The sequence below is a fragment of the Rhyacophila brunnea genome, unplaced genomic scaffold (assembly GCF_057557595.1).
Source record: "Rhyacophila brunnea isolate RB1 unplaced genomic scaffold, BYU_Rbru_1.0 scaffold_11, whole genome shotgun sequence".
Classification (NCBI taxonomy): Eukaryota; Metazoa; Arthropoda; class Insecta; order Trichoptera; family Rhyacophilidae; genus Rhyacophila; species Rhyacophila brunnea.
Window position 1 is genome coordinate 1415862 of NW_028232763.1, and position 20731 is coordinate 1436592.

Consider the following 20731-nt stretch of genomic DNA (forward strand, 5'->3'; position numbering starts at 1 on the left):
AACTACTACAGGTTGGATAAAAAATCGATTCAGACCAGACCAAAACACAAACATAATAAAATGTTGGTTGTCTTCTGGGTGACGTTGTAATAAAGTTTAATTATTCTCGAGTTTGGATAAATATGGGATAAACTTAAGCACTCCAAGCATATGTTATTTTCAATAGTTTATCGCTTCAACGATACGGGCAATTCAATATTGTTATTATTTTAGGGCACTTGCGTGTTATGGTCTGGCCGTCATAATGTAATAAACCATACCTGGTTTCAAAACCTTTGACCGGCTTACACATTTATATCTTATTAATCTGTCCTGTGATCCCGACACTCACATTTAGGCAGCATTAAAGAAGAATTTATTGGACGTTGAAGAGGGGGTACGATTAATACATGAACTATATGTATTAAAGTTATTATTGAAGTTATACTTCTTTTAGGGCATTTGGTAGAGAGTAAAATTGAGAGCTACGTGCGCAGACCGTTACGAAAGTGCGCGACGGTGTGAAGTTAGCTGCGAATCAGTCAACTGTATACAAGCGCAAGTTTGATAGTAGAATTGCTCCGTTTGTTTGCTTCCTAGGCAACGAATTTATTATTGTCGGCCATTTTCAATTCCTTACGTAAACAAACGACTAAACATCAGAGTGACATTTGTTACTTTAAAAATAAAAACAACGAGATACAATTATATAATTTAGTACCTAATATAAGTTAAAGTGTATAGAAATAAACCAACGGCGCTCCAATAAGCAGCCCTTTTCTTGAGTGTGTAAGTTAACAAGATATTTAAGAGCTAGTCGAAGAATCACAAGTTTGTTTTTGTGTTGTTACCCGAAATAAATATAAGTTCTAACGCGCGTACGTAAGTACACGCAGCGATTTTTTTAATACATCTGGTCCAATGATAAAGATATTAAGGGGGGACATGCTCGTCGAAGGTCAAAATTGAGTTTTTATTGTATTTTCAAACCATGATCCTGGACACTCCTTAAACGTTGTAGATAATCTATTTATATAATTTTGAAGCCTTATTATCCTTTATAGTTATTTTACACATTTGATGACTGCATGAAGTATTTTTGTTACATAAAATAGTATTCTTTTAAACCTCTCGCTCTAATGTTTTAGAATATAGTCATATTTCGGTACAGAACTGTGCAGTGGTGTTAAGATTTTTTACATTTATTAATTTTTAAACGCATTTATAAGTCATTAGTATAATTTATTACGAGATAATTTTTGTAAAATATTCACGATAAAAAATTATTTTGATAATCTCTGTGATCCCAAATTTGACAAGAATTAGGCATTTTATTATTCAAAAAATCGGCAATATTAACACATTTGAAGATGATTCTAAAGATAATTATTATAAACTATGTCTTTGACCATTCAAGTGTGATAAACATCTTATGAATAATGATTGCTTTATAATAATTATTGACCTAAGAATAAGGTAGTGTTTTTTTGAAATACGCCATTTCTTTTGTCATTCCCTAGTGGTTAAGCTACAACATACGGCCGTAGCCATAAATTGACAAACTATAATTAAAGTAGGGAGTAAAATTATGTTAACGCGCGTGTTTGAACATGTACCTAACCGATTTTTTTTTTTTTTTTTTTTTAAACGGTACCTACATGTTCAAACACGCGCGTCAATATCATTTTACTCCCTACTTCAATTATAGTTTGTCAATTTATGGCTACGGCCGTATGTTGTAGCTTAACCACTGGGGAATGACAAAAGAAATGGCGTATTTCAAAAAAACACTACCTTATTCTTAGGTCAATAATTATTATAAAGCAATCATTATTCATAAGATGTTTATCACACTTGAATGGTCAAAGACATAGTTTATAATAAGTATCTTTAGAATCATCTTCAAATGTGTTAATATTGCCGATTTTTTGAATAATAAAATGCCTAATTCTTGTCAAATTCGGGATCACAGAGATTATCAATATAATTTTTTATCGTGAATATTTTACAAAAATTATCTCGTAATAAATTATGCTAATGGTTTTATAAATGCGTTTAAAAATTAATAAATGTAAAAAATTCTAACACCACTGCACAGTTATGTACCGAAATATGACTATATTCTAAAACATTAGAGCGAGAGGTTTAAAAGAATACTATTTTATGTAACAAAAATACTTTATGCAGTCATCAAATGTTTAAAATAATTATAAAGGATAATAAGGCTTCAAAATTATATAAATAGATTATCTACAACGTTTAAGGAGTGTCCAGGATCATGGTTTGAAAATACAATAAAAACTCAATTTTGACCTTCGACGAGCATGTCCCCCCTTAAGCCGTTTTGAATTTCATCGCCATTACAGCGGCGAGAAACAAATGTTATGTTAATTTTATTTGCACCACAATTTGGAGACATAAATTTCTTTCCCAACATCAAAGAAATTTTCTGCTACAGATAAATATATTCCGAATAATTCACGCAAAAAAATATATATATATATACAGCGAAGCATAACTCCGCGTAAAAAAAGATATACGAAAACATTTTTCTCGTGCATAAAACAACAGCGGCACGGCAGAAGCATTTAGGTCATACTTTATTTCCGGTGAAAAAAAAATCTATGGTAATTGTCAAGGAGGCAGAGTTTGTGTTTTCTTCCCCGGCGGGCAGATGTCGCTAGTCGGACCGGAAACGGGCGGCGAGAGCAGGAGAGTGGCGAAGGATGGTCGACCGTCGTCACGGGAAGAGGGAAATCCTCTTGGAATAGACTGCAGAGGACGCGCTGTCAGGGCTAGATCGGAAGAGAGAGAAATGCGCAAAATTAAATAATGTTATATTCAATTTTATAATTTCAAGCGCTGGTTGTTACACCATTACCAAGACTACAATAATAAATTACTTAAAGCATAAAACTCACTCTCTTTCTCACGCTGTGACTAATCAAAAATATTACCTACTTACTTGGAAACTGTATTAGTTTAAAACAATTAATTTACTTTTCATACTTGTTAAATTATAGAAATGCTTACGTCATATTAAAGAATAATTCCCATTTACTTGGATACCGTATTGATTCAATAGAATTTGCAAATTGGAATTCTACCTAGATGTACTAGATCTACTAAATGCTGACTCAATTAATAAATAATTTTTAATTTAAAATTTGTTAGTTTACACTTACTTGATGCGTATGAAAGCGGTCCTGATTATTATTAAATTATATGGAATAAGTAGGTACAACATAATATTATTGTAATTAATATTATTTATAGTAAAATCTCTGCGACAGCTGTTTGGCATTTAATATTCATTCAGCACTGAAAAAATATTAGGTGCAAAAAATTATATTGGAAGGTGAAAAGTCAAATGACTTTTGACTTTTGACTTTTATGACTTGTCACCTTCCAATATAATTTTTATGTAACAAATATTTTTTCAGTGCTGAGTGAATATTAAATGTCAATGACAGTAAATAGCTGTAGCAGAGATTTTACTGTATATGTAAGTGATGATTAAATTGAAGTAATTGAGTATGAAAAAATTATAATACATTATCGTTCGTCCTTGGATAAGCTTTCCGGTTGTCGAAATACATAATTTAGAGAAGCCTCAGAAAGAACCAGCATATTCCGCTTCTTGACCAAATTTAGTTATTACAGATTATTCGCGTAAAGAACACTGATGTATATTTTCCGACCATGTCCGATCCTAATAGGATCATATGGGCCTCCACAGAGTAGAGGTTTGTATTAACAGATTTTGTTTTTACGAGAAATGGATGTCAGCCACTTGCTCAACCTGTTAGGTCCATACCCTGACTCACACACAAATTGAAAAACAATATGTGTACTTGCCAACGCTTAAGTCGCGCGGCCATCGTGAGTGTTATAACGATGTATATAACGGTAGTTTAATTTGTTAAGAGCACACACCCGGTCATGTGAGATGAAATAATTGTATTAATGTAATAACATACATTTCGGCATATATTTTTGATGAAAATTAATTAAAAATTTGATTTTCATAATTACTTTTATTAAATTCTAAATATAATCAGTGATATCTAGGTATGATAGATTTTAATTGATTTTGTTGTTTGTTTGCTCTTATTGTGGGTAGGTATACAACTAACAGAAAAGTCCTGAATACCGCCCTGTTTATTTCCTTTGAATACACGTGTTGTTCCGTGAGATGCTTCCTCCGTGATAAATGACCACATTGTGTTATTTAAGTGCTTAACAATCCCATCTTTACATTTTCCTGCTTCTAACCTTGGGATATAAAAAAAATCCAAGAATCCACAAATAGCAACTGCCATATAAATAAATATACCTACGCCCGAAACTGTATAATTGTAGCAAGTAGGCTCTTACAATACGTGGCCATATTACGTATCTATATAATAGGTAGTTAAATAAAATATTTTTGGTGTGTATTAAAAATATCCATCCAAACGATTGAATTTACTACAAGTGAACTTTGTGAAATTATATAGTTAAAGTACTATAATATTCCACTAGACATTGGCTGAAAATGCGGGACTTTAATGTTAGAAATAGTGTGTGTTCAGGTAACAGCAAACTTATTTATTTTTACATATACTTACATACGTATACGCAATATTATATTGTTATACACATTCAATACTTTTTCATCACACTACTTTGTGTATTTAATGAATAAATCACAAGATTTAATAGTGTGGCATTCTTTATCAGAAGTATACCTATTAGAAAAACTAATGTACCTTGTAGTACTCGAATCCGCATCCATCGAACTCCCGCCAATGTGCCATATAATTTAGCCACCTACACCATACCTAATTACAATTAAATTAATCAATAACTTTGCTGTCAATATCGTTAATATTGTCCAAGTCATTCAAGAATCCAACTGTTTTACGTACACTCTATGTGTCGTTAGTACGGAGTATTCTTGAGTAAGGCTCCATCATCTGGAGTCCTTATGAAGTTTCCTATAAGCTTGTTTTAGAGCGTGTTCAGAAAAAATTTCTTCGTCATCTCTATTTTGAAGTTTATAATTATTTTCCTTTTGACACCTTCTCAAACGAGTATTTTCTGACTAACTTTCTTCAAGGCATGCTCGCCTTTCATTCTCTTGAAGCTCGTAGGTCACTTCTGCTCTTAAAGCATTTTTCCCTGCTCTCACGTGGTATCATTTTCAATCCCGATATTCTAGACAATTTAAATTTTTACGCACCCGTCAATTACATGCGTGGATCTATTTTGGGTGAAAGCTGTTTCCTCATGTCAGGCTCACCAGGCACCAATAGCGAGGGCTGTGCGGTTGGTCAATGCACTCCCTAGAGATGTAGATATTTTTGGCGATCCATTATATATTCTTTTTTTTAAATTCTATTTTATTGTTTAATTTTTACTTTTTGAATCATTGTTGTTTTTTAAATTTTATTTCTTTTGTATAATACTATTTTTGCTTCCTTTTTTTCCTCCACTTTGTTTTTTCTGATTTTCCGAACTGATTACTTGTAATTTTTATTCTTAATGTCATGTTGTGAACGTCCTGAATTAATAATTTGTTATGTACTCAACGTGTCTCTTTCAAATAAATAAATAAATAAAATATTGGTGACCATCCTTTGTAATTTTAAATTTACTTAATCATTTAATTATTAATTATCGTAATATTATATTATATTATTAGGTAAGTGCAAGTACGTCTTTATTAATATATCACAGGTGCGAAACTTGTATGATAGCCGTATATGAAAAAAGTTACCTTATTTACGATATATTTAAGATATGTATAATAAGGTTTTAATACATTTCAAAAGTATATAAATACTGCTTTCATTTCTTAGATATTATGCAGAGCCACGTAACACCATAATTGTATGAAAGAATTATCGAAAGATGAAATAATGTGTCTTATAATACATATATATTCATTTAATTTTAGTAAAACATGCTTATTATAGAAAAGGTTTATCCGGTTTATAAACTATGGTGCCAAAGTGCATCAATTTCGACATATTTTTAGCAGTCTATGAAAGGATTACTATTATCATCGACAATCAATAAAATTACGCCTGAAAAAATCTAGACTTGGTCAAAATGAGGGTGGCCCGGGGGAGCCCCCAGAGTCGTCACGTGTGTCTCACATTACGCGCCTTCGCCCAGAAACAGATTGGCGACGGTAATCTCGATGCAGAGGGCGCGTCGGTGGAATACGAATGGCCCGCGGATGGCTGTACTCTGTCGATCCCACCGATTAATATCACCAATACCGAGCACAGAAAAGGGGCGCACTCAGCTGTGTACATTGTACGTGGTGGAGCGAAAAACAAAGGTCAGAACAGAGCCTGAACAAAATCTCAGCATACGTGCGAGTGAGAAAGCATTCAGCATGCTCTTCATCTCCACAATATGCGTTAAAGTATTATAATTATACAACATTTTAATATAAGACAGTTACAGGTTAATTAGTCACTGATTTAATATTTGCCCTATGACATCTTATAAATGATGAGACAAATAGTAAAATAGAACTACATACTGTGTATCATTATTTTAACCCCTAATTGCATAGTATTTCCATTCAGCAACATACTGTATTACTGTTGGTTTTTTTGTTTGAATGAAACTTTATTTTTTAATGCAATTCTGTGCAGTGGACATAGTGTGCTGACAAAATAGTTATTGTTTTCATTCAAATGTGTCACTGTTAATTTAAAATAATAATAAACATTAAGCCCTCTTTCAGACGGGATTCCGGTGTCGAGCCACCGGCGTGGCTCGATTCCGCATTTACACATAACTAAATGGGAGCGTTCAGACGGAAGACACCCGTATCGCACTTTTTTTAAGCCACCTGTGTGGCGGAGATTCCGCATTTACACATAACTAAATGGGAGCGTTCAGACGGAAGATACTCGTGTTGACGAGAATCGCACACTTTTCCTTTGCCCGCCACAATGTCAAGCCGCTCGAACTCATTATTATTTGCGAGCGCGGTTTTTATTACCTTTTTTTATGCATCGCCTCGGCCGAAACTCCGGCAATCGTAATAATAATAATAATTAATACAAAGACCGCTTTGATGCAGTGACACGTGTGCTATTATTATTATTGAAATAGAATTTATCATTGACACATAATTAATATTAATAGGCATGTTTTTTAGCTAAATAGAAATTTCTTCAAAATAAAATGCATATATAAAAACAGTGTTTCATACTGATCCAGATTCTGAAAAAAAATTTAATATTATTCTGTTTTCAATAAAAAAGACAATTTACAGATGGTGGTGTTGGTGAGAAAATTTCTTACGATCGATTTGATGAAATTCATTATTGACAATAGTTTATAATCAAATAGATCAGTTTGGTCGAGCATCTTCAAAATACCTACTTAAGTAGGTATGTAAAGAAATAAATACTAACAAGTTTTTCTCTCAATGTATTTGCCATACTTTGTCGTGTAATTATTTTTATTGCTGAAGCCAGGTCTAATTACCTATTGTCTTTTCATTGAACTCCTCGGCGCTATTTATTTTGTAAATTTTAATTTATCATTGACGCATAATTAATATTAATAGGCATCTAAAATATATAAAATTATGTGATTAAATTATAGGTAGGTACATAACTTTGGTTATTTTATTGATATGATAATATTTTTTATTATTTGATTAGGCAGAGCATAATGAGCAGAATAAATTTTAAATTATTGTTTATTGTTATTAAATCGTATTTAATATTATTCTGTTTTCATTAAAAAAAACTACAATTTTCAGATGGTTTTTTTAAATTCGATGAAACCTGCGAAAACCATAGCTAATAGTAAAAAATACTCTAAAATTATGCGATTAAATTATAGGTACACAACTTTGGATATTTTATAGATAGGAAATATATTTTTTTATTATTTGGTTAGGATGGGAATAATGAAGTTTGTATTTATCGAGCATTCATAACAGAACTACAATGTACAATACAAAATTTGTCATTGATAGGGAACCTTTTTTTTAACATACGGTAGGTGAATTTTAAACACAGCAAATTTTTCTATGATAAAATTAGGCAATCTCATAATGTATATAAATAAGTACAAATATCACCAACAAGTTAGTATTAATTTAAGTAAACAATCGAAACCGACGTTCTCTATAAATTTTTTTATTCAATAATATGTACCTATATTTTTTACTGTCATTCAATTGAAAATTTACGCTAGGATAAAAGCGCTTGTATATCAAAATTATGAAATAAAATGTGGAAAAAGTAAAAAAAATAAAAACCTTTTATTTTCTAAAAGTGTTTTTTGAATGAAATATGTAGGAAGGTACCTGCCGTTGCATGTCATGAATCATGTGTCTTTCCACGTTATATATATTTAAATCAAATAATAATACCTCAGTAGCGAAGGGTGGAGGTAGGCTGTTAAGATCCACTATATATAGTGCACACTAAACTTTATCAGGTATTAGTATTTTTTTCATTGAAATAACACCACAATTTACAGAAGCTGTTGTTTCGTTTTTTTAATTCAATTAAACCCTGCGAAACCAAGCCATAATAGATAATAGTAAAAAAATACCTATCTATAAAATATCTAAAATTATGCAATTAAACCATACATAACTTTGAATATTTTAAAGATAGAATAATTTTTTTTTAATCTTTTATAGTTTGGTTTAGACAAGGCTTAATGAATTAAAAAAAACAACCAACAAAATGTGTAATGATATTTATTCTTAATCCAACGAAAACAAATAAGTATGAATGAAAAGGTATGCACAATTTTGTCGTAACGCCCAAAATATACCAAAATTAGTATGGTTTGGTTTAGGCAGAGTTTAATTGATTTTAAAATTCTAGCCAATAATATCTGTAAATTGTTCAATAAAAACAAATACGTATGACTAAAAAAGTTTAATGTGCACTAATTATGGCGGATCTTAACAGCCTACCTTCACCCTTCGCTCCTGTAATACCTAAATAGATGATTGAATAGAACGGGCGTGTGTTCTTTTAGAAATGAACGTTAGCCTGCATTTTATCTACTTAAGGTCTTATAACTAATTTAATCACGGTAAGTGGTATAGTGTGGCATTTCGGATAAGTAGATATAAAATATTCTAAATCTAAATAAATTAACGTTTAGTATATTTTAGTTAGTTATAGTATTACTTTAGGTATATATTAGTTGGTATTTGTATGTATCTATATTAGTTATAGGTACCTGCGAAAAAGCTATTAGATATCATATTATTATTAAACAACGTATTCTATACGCATTGTATAAAATAAATGGTTTGTTATTACTGCATCGACCAAAGAACATTTTTATTGCGGCTAGATTCACCGTCATAATAATAATACGTAATAATAATAATAGTATTGTATTCCTCGACCAACATGTGATTATTATTATATTATTATTAATTAGACGACCGAAATGAAACCGCACCATTTAAATTAAACCGCCTAACGCAAAACCGGTTTTACCTTTCACATTTTTGTACTGTGTTTTCGAAATATATTTAGAAATTGAACGATCTTTTGACTTAAAGATATACATGTAGGAGAAGGGTGTGCAAAATGGCATAGTGTTTAGTTTAATGAAAAAAAGAATTTCAAAACGTATAATTTATTATAAAAACGGAGCATGAATAAAGTAAAACTACCTTAAAAAAAGAAGTAAAAACCTGTAGTTAAAAATCATTTCACCCCTCCGGTTGTACAAAATGGCAAACGACATAAATATTTGCCAAAAATAGAAACAAAAATATATTATCAAATAAAAATTTCATATTTTGACATTCAATTTCCACTGGAAAAGTAGTCATAAATCTTCCAAGATGTTTATCTCCGTTTTTATTGTTTTATTTCTATTTAAAAAATGCCTTCTTTAAGTTCTTCCATTCATTTTCACAGCTAAAACTGCCTGATTTATTTTCATTGTATCCCATGTCTCTTACAGAGTTTTACGTAGGTAATTTCGGAACATAATCTTTCAGAAACAATAAAATCATAAATCACATAATATGCCGTTTTAGCCTATCATAATGTATGCCATTTTATCCCAATCAAATGAATTTGGCTAATTCGTAAAAAAAAAATGCAGTTTACACTTCAGTAATTATGATAAATTTACATCGTACATGAACACTAATAACGGCTACTTAAGCTGGTTTATATTAAATCTATATATATATATATGGATTTAATAATATAAAATACATGTAATATTACCTTTTGTCGACAAGCTGCAAAAATATTCGTTTGGTTCACAAATCTTTCCACTGTATCTTCTTGTACGGCTGTTTTGAGTAACCTCAATATGGCTGAATATTTAAAAGAAGGGTCATGCATTGTTCCTGAGCTAGTTGCATCATGTTAGACTGCACCATTTCGCCAGTAGAGCAAAAGTTTATTTTTCCCCACTGTGCCATTTTGAACACATTTCCCCTACTATGAATGATAGACTATCAATCCTTACAGCGCTGACAGCACAGCCGTTGTATCCTCATTTGGTGGCCATTATATATAATTAGCATGCTATTTAAACGTGGTATTTAAATAGTAATTAAATGTTCCGCGGTGAAGCGATTAAACGTAATAATTAACTCAAATCATATAATTTTGCACTTGTGGCGGTTTAGTTGTGATGGTGCGATATGAATTCAGTGGCTGCCATAGCCACTGCAGTGTAGAGTGGCTGGATTCTTCGGTGGCTCGACACCGGAATCCCGTCTGTGAGAGCTCTAAATGTAATCGATTAGAAAACTAATATCGTCATTGAAACTAAATAAATGTGTAACTACATAAACACAACTTTACAGGAGAAACAAAAAACATTATGGTTTCGTATACAAATATATGGTTATGGAGTTTTTGGAATTACAAAATTTGCAAGACGGATAGGTATTATCAACGGCCTTCTAGATGGCATCAAAAGACAATTTTCGATTTAAACAGAGTTCCACAATTTTTTAGTTTCAACGTCGATATGTAATCATCAAGGCCTGAACAAAAACGATGCATAAGTGCGAGTGAGAAAGTATTCGAAACCCTTATAATCTCTACGACACACGCTAGAGTAAGATCAAAGGTTTACAGATGTGTAGAAGATTTTGTTGTCAGCGTAGCCGCCAAATCTTAGTTTTTTGCTTAACTAAGCGTCGATAACCTGCTAGCGCGTGTTGCTCAAATTGATATGTTTTGTGTTAAACATAAAGTCAGTGGTAAATATTGTTATCTAATTAAGTAGAAAAGATGGTTATGTGTGCTGTATTCAAATGTGGTAGCCGTACTGATAAGCAAGAAGATGGTATTACGTTTCATAGGTAAGTTGATACATGTTCGTCATAAGTTATTTGTATATTATTATATATTTTAATATCAGGTGACCGTCTTTCTTTAAAATAACGCAAATTATGGATTTTGTTACCTAATGGTTGCATTTTGACCGCTTAAAAATACTATAGGTATAAAGTAAAAAAATAGAAGAATATTTTTTAATTCTGAGCGTCTAGTGCGAGCACTTTGGGCGAATACTAGCGAAATGGTTTATGGTCTCGAACATTTATATACGAATGCGTTCGCTCGCCCACAAACCAAACGCACGGCACGCAGCTTCATTTAGCAATGCAATGGGTGGCGTCTAGATATATCTATAGTCTAAGGCAGTACTCCGCAACCGGTGTGCCGCGAGACGATGCTAGGTGTGCCACGGCGCATTGTGTTAAATAATGCAAATAATTTTGTATATTATACAATACTTACTTAATTGCCAAATTTACGTATATGGCTGGTAATATATTTGAGCACCTGAATGAAATTATTAAAAAAAATGCAAGGTCAGAATGAAAATATATTGATATGCTTCACTATCATAGATATATTAAATAAATTCACTACCATTGAAAACAAGCACTGATTTTTTTAGTCCGGCCCAAAACTTTGCTGCAAAAGAAATTTCATCATTACTTTCATACAATCAATACGACTGGATTCGAAGCCCTTTTGCAACCAATACCAGAAATTCTATAGAAACACTTTCCCTATAATTATATTCGTGAGGAATTATGTCGAATTGAGGAACGACGTGACGCTAAAAATGAATTTCGCCGATATTAAATAGGCTATTTTCTGGATTTCGGTTAATAAAGAATATCCTCGGATTTTCGACAAGGCTATCGCAGTTCAGCTCTCATTTTATACGACATCGGACATATACCTATGTGAGCAACGTTTTTCAACTCAAGCTATAATTAAAAATAATGAGCAGTCATACTTGAAGGGTGATAAGAACTTCGCGTTTCTCTTTCGTCAGGGCTCTAGTCTGGGGGGCCAGGCTCAGAGGGGGGCGTGGCAGATCAACCAGATAAGTGAGATAAACACAAATTACAAATTTCCTCTAATGGTTAAAATTACTACACTGACACTAATATTTTTAAGTATGCTATTGAGGAGTGTTTGTATTAATATATACAAAAAATAGCTAAACATACAATGAATACCATTAATTTTACCTCGAACACCATTTGAAAAACACTACCTATTTTAGAGTATCACACTGTCTTTAACCTTAGCGATAGGTAGGGGCCCGCTTCAGCATGTTTGGTCAATGTTTTGATGTATAAATTGTTTTACCTGTGGTGTGCCGCGGAATTATAGGAATACCTTTGGTGTGCCATGGGTGAGAAAAGGTTTCGAAGCACTGGTCTAAGGTACCCACGTTAAAGTGCTACCATCATGTATTTAATTTAAGGGTTAATAGATTATTTACAAACATGGTTAGCTATGCTATACCAAATTTTAACAACCAAACTAAGAGACAAACACGGTTTAATTATCTATAGTATTATGTGTGTCACAATGGACCTTTTAGTATGCAGATCTTATAGCATTAATATGTTCGATTATTTAGTGTTTATTATCAGATTCACACGATTATAATTTTTTTTAAATATTATTTTAATATCTCAAAAGTAAGCCAGATTTATTGTTATTTTTTAGTACTTGTATCCCTAACTAATTCAAATAGTTGGAGTTTTATTATACGTAATTTTCGAAGTAATCGAATCATATTAATACGAACAGAAATTTATTTCCCGCATAAAGCTGGATAATAATTATATGTTATACTAGCTGACCCGGCAAACGTTGTTCTGCCATATAAATTATGTCTAGTGAATATTTTGGTTGTTAAATAAAAAATAACGAATGTATCGTAAATGTGTGGGGATGGGATATATGACAGAAAGAGGAATAGAGCGCTGTAGACGATGACCGCCGATAAAAACAAAAAAACATCAACCATTCATTTTCTCAATTCAAAATGAGTAATGGTGTTGAATGAATTACCTGTGACAGGATCTAGTTGTTTAATGTTTATGCAATATCCGTCTTGTCCCTTCCAGAAAATTAGCGGATATTAGAGAGCGTCGTATGAACGGTGTGTGTCAGCGATGAACTCCAGATTATTTTTTCTTCTTCGAATCACGATTTCTCGCGTCGATGTGCGGTCGTCAACCATGATTCCAGCAATGTCGTCAACAACAGGTGAATTGAATCGACGCACGTGCTCTCCAGCTGGTGTTTTATCAGGATTGATGACAATAGCGTGATTGTCACTTTGCAATTCGTGCATGTGTGCTTTGAAGAATTTCAATAATTCATTGTGCTCATTCAACAGGGCGTCCAGTTCGCCGACGATGCGAAGTTAGAAGTAGGCGAATTGAGGCTATAGTAGCCGCAAAGTGCATCCACATGATTGATGTCCTCACCGCCCATGAAGTAGATTTGTAAAAATTTATGTGGTTCGTTTGGCATTGGCAGCAATGAGCCTACTTTGTGGTATACTTGGCCTTTGATTTTGAACGTAGAATGGAATTGTTGACCATTTGCCGCAGTATTGTGAACTATTTCTGTTGCTCCGAACGAAGTCTTTTGGAAGCATGAATTGAATGTGCGAATGGACTTCAGGAACAGGTTTGAATCTGGAACTGTGCCGATGAGCAAGCCGTTCAATGGTTCTGGTGGTATCTCAATTTCTGGTAGTTGCACTTTTCCTGATGCGCAACACATCCCGGCTGACTCATGTTTGAATTTGAGCGCATGACAATGCGGACATTCTTTATCCATAGCACCAATCAGCACTTTCGGATGAGCGGAATATTCAATATCTGGCTCGTACTCAAATGCGAGACGAAGGAACAAAGCGGATGTAAATGTTCGATGTACTTGTTGGCGTTGTCGGTCATTTACTCTGCTTGTGTTAACCACGAACCGGCGCGCTTGGCTCCGTTCCAATTGTCGTTGTTGATTTCGTTCAGCTCGTGCCTCTTGTGATTGGTATGCACGCAATTGCTACATGCTTACACGCACGTTTTTGTTATCTTTTTGGATTTGTTCGTCTGTTCTTTCTACTTTACTATTTTGCATGTTTGTTGCTTTATTCGTCCGACGGCCCAAATGGCCCCCCTTGCGTCTTTCTGGCATTGTGCACTGTAATACACGCACATAAAAATAGATAAATTAAAATAAATCGTACAAAATTTTGCACGCACTGCGTTGTGATATGCCGAATGTAATGTCAAAATGGCGCGACGCTTCTCTTGAATTCTTCTCGGACGTAGCGCCATCTGTCATTCAACAACATAAATAATTTCGTTCTGTTTGAAATACGAACAACGGTTAAATTTGTTCATACAAAAATAATAAAATCGCGATTAAAAAATGGGAGGGTGGGGGTAGGAGAGTGAAAATTTGGGGTTATAGGTATTTTTTGATGCAAAATAATAAAAAAAATACAAAAAGAAATTTCCAAAAAAATTAAAGAAAAAATTTTCTGGATAGAGATACTCTAATCACCTATCGGTATGAAATATACTTGTTGACCTATTCTCATACCTAACAAATATATATAAAAAAAATCATAAAAATCGGTCGAGCCATTTCGGAGGAGTTCGACCACAAACATCGTGACACGAGATTTTTATATATATGGAGATATTTAGTATCCTTGCGCTGTGTGTCTGAATTATAAATGCATATGCTTATATAATATTATAATTAACCAAGAACGACTGCCAACAAAGTATTACTTTAGAATACGTATAGAAATAATTCTCATAAAACGAAAATCCAGACTTATAAAACAACGCTGGAGCCAACCCTCACATACGAATTACAATGTCGGGATATCAGCAACAAGTCTGCAAAGTGTCTTCTGATACGCAAACCAAAGATCCTTAGAAAGCGATAGATAGATCCAATGATGAATATAATATAATGTAATGCATACAACATACAACAGATCTACAGAATCTACGAGGAATATGGGAACTAAAATAATTCAAAGAATATAAACTTTTCGACTAAGTTTCAACTAATTTACCAGTTGGAAAGTTTTTCAAGAAAATCATTGACATCTATGATTGTGGGAGGAAAATATAAGTTATTTGAAGGCCATGAAGCACCCTGGGCTGTTGCCCCAAGTTAATTAATACATTTAAAATATGCATATGCATTCTTTTTAACACTACACAAGCCATGAAACCGAAAGAGAGTAGTATAGTAAAACGGTATTGTAGTTATAAACATACCAAATAAGCATGTTTTGACAGAAAATAATACGTCGTAGTTAGAGCGACACCAAGTGAGAGAAAACGATGCAATAGGCTTCGTGTAAGAATAGCCACAATAATTAAATTTATTATATGTAATTTGTGTGCCCTAGACGCAATCCGCGCAATTTAACGATTAAGTTGTTCCACTACAGTAGTATAAGTGAAACAATCACAAACACCCAGAAAGAGAAAATCACATAAGTATATTGTAACCTCTTTTTTTTCTTTTGACCATGTCCGATCCTAATATGATCATATGAGCCTCCACAGAGCGGAGGTTTGTATTAACAGATTTTATTTTTACGAGAAATGGATGTCAGCCACTTGCTCAACCTATTAGGACCATTGTAACCTCACCGGGTGTCAAAATCGTACCCCTGCGATGAAAGGCCAGCGTCTTACGGACTGAACTGCAAGAGAACTGTTCATAACGCATAAACATAATGCAGTTAAAGGTTTCTGGAAGTTGCTATCTGTTTATCTGGCGCCAAAATTACACCTTGTATAGATAAAACTCGTCCAAGTTTAATCTACAATACTGACGATAGGTACGTCATACAAAATAAGGTTTAATTTTTATGATAACATCCGTACCCTGACCATTTCACTGAATAAATAAGTTAAACGCTATTTTCTGATTCAATCTACCATTTGCTCCACCCTGTTACTTGCTTACACAAATAAAGTTTATACTACATTCCACAGTTTGATGACAAAGTCAAATAGTACACTGTGTATGTGCACTGTACATACTGAGTCCGTTCTCTAGAAAAGATACATACATATTATACTTAGGTATTTTTAGAACCCAAAACGTATCCAAAGTAATGGCGGACATAAAAAAACTGTCCAAAATTTAATATTGTGCATTTTCCACACAACACGCTGCACGTTTTGACTAGGATTTATTCAATCTACAACGAAGAAAAAAATGATTTATTCTGTCAGCATTATTACGCGTTTCAAAGTAGTCTATATCTTTCAAAATGAATATCTTACCGAAGCATTTCTTTGTTGTAACGGAATGAATATTAATGTTTAACTTAAGGCGATACTAGCATGCATCGCCAAGAAAAGGGAGTATTTAAAGCCCGTTCTCCTTAATACAAAAGTCTACAGAATAAATAATATGATCCTTTTGAATTCCTTGATTTAATACACAAAACCGATAGTCAAATAATAACGCAATTTGATAGGCATTTCATATATGATCTACTAGTTTAAATTGTCACTAATTGTCTTAATTAGATAAGAGGCTCGTAGCATAATTGGTTAGTGCACAGTTAGCGCGATACCAGTGGTTATACAAGTTTAACTCCCGTCGAGAATCGTATTTTTTTTAAATGTGATTTTTTCTAGTGAGTATATATCTGAGGTGTTTTCAAGTTATGTATGTTCAATATTTTTCCTAATTAATAATAAAATAAAAAACATAAATATTAGCCAATTTATCCTAGGACCGTCAACTTAAGCTCTCTGACTCACTTCGCTTTTATAATTTCCAAATCAGTTCACCTTTTACTTCGAAGACCCTCTACGGAATAACCTTAATATTGTACAGTTTATACAACGTCGCGTCTCACATAGAATTGTGTTATTCTGCGTCAGGTGTAGTGATTAATGAACACCCAAGACATATAACTGCATTATACCATTCAACATAACACGACTCCGTTGCTATATTTTGTTACAAGACTGCAGACTATTTTGACATCAAAAATGTCTAATTCCTTATTAATTGTATCCAGGGTGGCAAGTATTATGTAGATTAACTAATTAATAATAATAACAATAATGCATATAATATCTACTAGCATGCTCGATAGCAGTAGCGAAGGGTGAAGGTAGGCTGTTAAGATCCGACATAAATAGTGCACATTAAACTTTGTTGGTCATACGTATTTGTTTTTATTGAACTAAGACTACAATTTACAGATGGTGATGGTTAGTTTTTGAAAATCAATTATTAAACCCTGCCTAAACCGAACCATAATAGTTTTGGTATATTTTAGGCGATACGACAAAATTGTGCACACTTTTGCATTCATACTTATCTGTTATTTAGAATACATATTATTACACATATTATTGGTTCATTAAACCCTGCCTAAACCAAACCATAATAGATAAACAATATTATTATATCTATAAAATATCCAAAGTTTTCTATGATTTAATTGTATAGTTTTATATATTTTATAGATAGTATTTTTTACTATTATCTATTATGGCCAGGAAACTCAGTCTTTTCTGTGATTATGGCTATCTGTACACCCACTGTGGCCACGCGGCTTAAGCGTTGGACTATCACGCCGTGGGTCTCAGGTTCGAATCGTTCGAATCCTGGGTCTGGCAAGTACACATATTGTTTTTCAATTTGTGTGTGAGTCAGGGTATGGACCTAATAGGTTGAGCAAGTGGCTGAGATCCATTTCTCGTAAAAAACAAAATCTGTTAATACAAACCTTTACTCTGTGGAGGCCCATATGATCCTATTAGGATCGGCCATGGTCGAGAAAAAAATATGGCTTGGTTTTCGCGGGATTTAATGGATTTTTAAAAACTAAGCAACACCATCTGTAAAATTGTATTCTGATCTCAATGAAAATAAATACGTATAATTGACAAAATTTAATGTGCACTATTCATGGCGGATCTTAACAGCCTACCTCTACCCTGTGACACTGCTCGATAGTGTATTATATCCCTATAAAATTAATAATCTTAACTTACTCTTTTTTCAAAATGTACTTCAGGTTGTTTATTAATTTATAAACAGCGCATGCACATAAGAAAAAATGGTGGTATATATATATATATATATATATATATATATATATATTTAGATAATAATTATTTAGTTATCAATTTGAATTTAATATTTTATAGTTTTATGTCATATTATTAAGACCCAATATGCGTGGAATGACTATGTAATTGAGAGGTTAATTTTGAACTGGTTGATTGAAAGGTTTGATATCGACCGATTAATATGATTTTAGGGTATTAAAAATTATTGTCTGAGATCATTTGTTTTAATTTATGTTGATAGATGTTACCATTAATCCGCTTTTGTGATATAGGTGAATCATTTAACAGTGGCACCATAGGCAATTTGCAAGTGTATTGGTATTGTTTGCTACAATGTCTGTTTCAATGTTAGTAAACAAAACCACTACAAGTGCAAATCGCTTTTGCGGTACCCATGGTGCCTATATATAATGGTTTAGCTATACTAGATAACATTCTATAATTAAATATTTTTCGTATAAATGTCAAATTCTCAAAATCAATTCAAATTAATCCCATAGGTAAGTCCCTTTGACTTAACAAGTTGGATATAATATAAAAGAATATGATACTATTAAATTCTGCATTCAAAATAAGATATTATAAACAAAACAGGGATAGCGTAGCAATGGCGTCCGTAATATTATTTTCTACGTAGCTAGGTATTTTTTTTTTACGTAAATATTGTACGAGTCTGAATGCGAAACAACTTTTTTGTAACGAGGCAGTTATTCCTTTCAAAAAAACTCCGTTTACAAAGTGACAAGAGAGGAAAAACTGAAAATATAAGAAACAAAGCGGCCCAGGACTCGGTTATTACATATTTATGCAGTAAGTATTAGATTCGGGAAATAACAGCCTTTGTACTCGCGTATGCACGGTAATACATCATAGTCCTTCTTACGAGGAAGCTTCGTGTAACGTTTTTATTCGGAAAAATAAATGTAGATGTTATCACTGAGGGGTATAATCCATTATATCATGTGTTAAAGCATAGGTACACGCGAAGGCTTTGAAGAAAGCCTTGTTCTATAGAGACAGAACCGAAATATATGTAAACAGAAAAAGAATAATTAACGTTTAAACAATCTGCAAGTCATTTCACGTTGCATACTTCTTCTTACTGGCGCTACAATCATACTATGTTGATACTGTCCTTCTCTGACGTCCGACTACATCCAAGTATATGTAAAGCCAATAGTTGGGCCGATTGTGGTGGCCGTCATCCTTATTCCTCGCCTACTCAAATCCCCTTATTTATTATTGTCACAAGATCAAGTGACCAACAGTTATTGGTCATTAATCGACCGTAATTGCGAAGAACAGTCGGTAACTTCAAGACAGCCGTCGCGCGTAAGTCAGCTCACGAGAATGAACGGGTGTATGTTGCCGCACCACGTTATACAGAATGATTCAAACGTTAGCTCAAACCATATTTGTTCGACCTTCGTTGCACTAAGTCTGTTACGGTTTGAGTGAACGTCGCATCCATATACAACCTATCATCTTTGTTTATCATCTATCAAAAGTGTATCGTCGTTTACCAGTGCGTGAGTGCGTGAAGATCATTCCGGTCCCAGCACGCGCCAGCCCTCTCAACATAAAGGTCAGTGTCTGATATCCTGTGTAAACCCCCCTCCCCTAGATCCGTAATCCACCATCCACCATCACCTTCAAATACAGTCCACTGTTAAAAGCGTCACCAGCTACTATAATCCTGTTTTGAACACGTAAAGTTTTTAAATCCAACTCTACACTATTTTTCTATATTTTATAATGTCGACTAGATTTTCGTTTGCTTTCTGACTTCACGAATGTCTATTTCTTTGTCATGCGTGACACAACACAAATTAATAAATATAAATGGTAAAGCTAGTTGCCATTGATAGACCATGCGACATTTATTTTATTGTATAGCTCAATTATTCATGTCTGACATCCTCACACTAGTAAAACTCTATCCACACTTTTAATATACTGAAATAGCATAATATTTAAATAACTAAATGCATGAAAGGATACCCAAGTCGGTGAAAATCATATACTTTTATTACTAAATAAAGAGTATATAAAAGGTCTGTTGCGATTTGATTACAAAGAAAGCGGATCTCAAAATTTAAAATTCAAATGACAGGCTATTCTTTCTTCTGTGTCTGTCATTTCATTTCACATCATTCTAGAATCTAGAGGCTGTATAGTGACGTCGAGTCGAAATAAAATCTGACAACCAACAAGACAACGTGCATTGTTGTAAACAAATTAGTGTCAGGATTTTTTTGGAAAGTTGTCAAAATATTAATTATTTTCAGATTTAATCAAATATTTTTTCAAGCCTGTTTT